This window comes from Orycteropus afer, unplaced genomic scaffold (genome assembly GCF_000298275.1).
Source record: "Orycteropus afer afer isolate SDZICR_OR568_19922 unplaced genomic scaffold, OryAfe1.0 scaffold00031, whole genome shotgun sequence".
Taxonomy (NCBI): Eukaryota; Metazoa; Chordata; class Mammalia; order Tubulidentata; family Orycteropodidae; genus Orycteropus; species Orycteropus afer.
In genome coordinates this window covers 10512821-10513991 of record NW_006921618.1, presented here as the reverse complement: position 1 = coordinate 10513991, position 1171 = coordinate 10512821, and positions in this window count along the sequence as shown.

Below are 1171 nucleotides of genomic sequence, written 5' to 3'. Positions count from 1 at the left end.
TTAGGAGCTATGATGGCATAATGCCTAAGGCACTTGACTGCTAACCAGAAGGCTGATGGTTCAAACCCACCAGCCACTCCTTGGAAGGAAGAAGGGGCAATCTACTTCTGTAGAGATACTGCCTCGGAAACCCAAGAAGGGGTCACTATGAGTTGGAACTGACTCTACGGCAGTGAGTTTGGTTTGTTTTTGGTTTTGTATGAGGTGACTGAAAATACTATGTCTTGGCTCAGGCACACCTTAGTCATCAAAGAGATATCTTTGCTTTTCAGCACTTTAGAGAGGTCTTTTGCAGAAGATTTGCCCAGTGCCATATGTCATTTGATTTCCTGATTGCTGCATCCCTGGGCATTGATTGTGGATCCAAGTAAAATGAAATCCTTGACAACTTCAGTCTTTTCTCCATTTATCATGATGTTGCTCATTGATCCAGTTGTGAGGACTTTTGTTTTCTTTATGTTGAGGTGTAATCCATACTGAAGGCTGTAGTCTTTAATCTTTGTCAGTAAGTGCTTCAAGTCCTCTTCACTTTCAGCAAGCAAGATTGTGTCATCTGCATATTGCAGGATGTTAATGAGTCTTCCTCCAATCCTCATGTCATGTTCTTCTTATAGTCCAGCTTCTCAGATTACTTGGTCAGTATAAGGACTGAATAAGTATGTTGAAAGGACACAACCCTGATGCATACCTTTCTTGATTTAAAACCATACTTTATCCCCTTGTTCTGTTTAAACAACCACCTCTTGGTCTAAATACAGGTTCCTCATGAGCACGATTAAGTGTTCTGGAGTTCTCATTGCTAAGTTATCTATAACTGTCATATCCATGCACTTGAAAGCCTTTGCACAGTCAATAAAACACAGGAAAATATCTTTCTGGTATTCTCTAATTTCAGCCAAGATCCATCTGACCACCAGCAACAATATCCTTTGTTCCACATCCTCCTCTGAATCTGGCTTAAATTTTGGTCAGTTCCCTGTCAATGTACTATTGCACCTGTTTTTGAATTATCTTCAGAAAAAATTTACAGAAGAACTTCAACTGTGTCTAAAACGTTTATATCTTTAATAAAGAAGAACATGTCATCCACTTGGAAGGGGATCTATGTAGGAGATCCTTGATAGAGAGGGAGAACAATGTGGAACAAAACTCAAAATCATTTGGAGAAAAA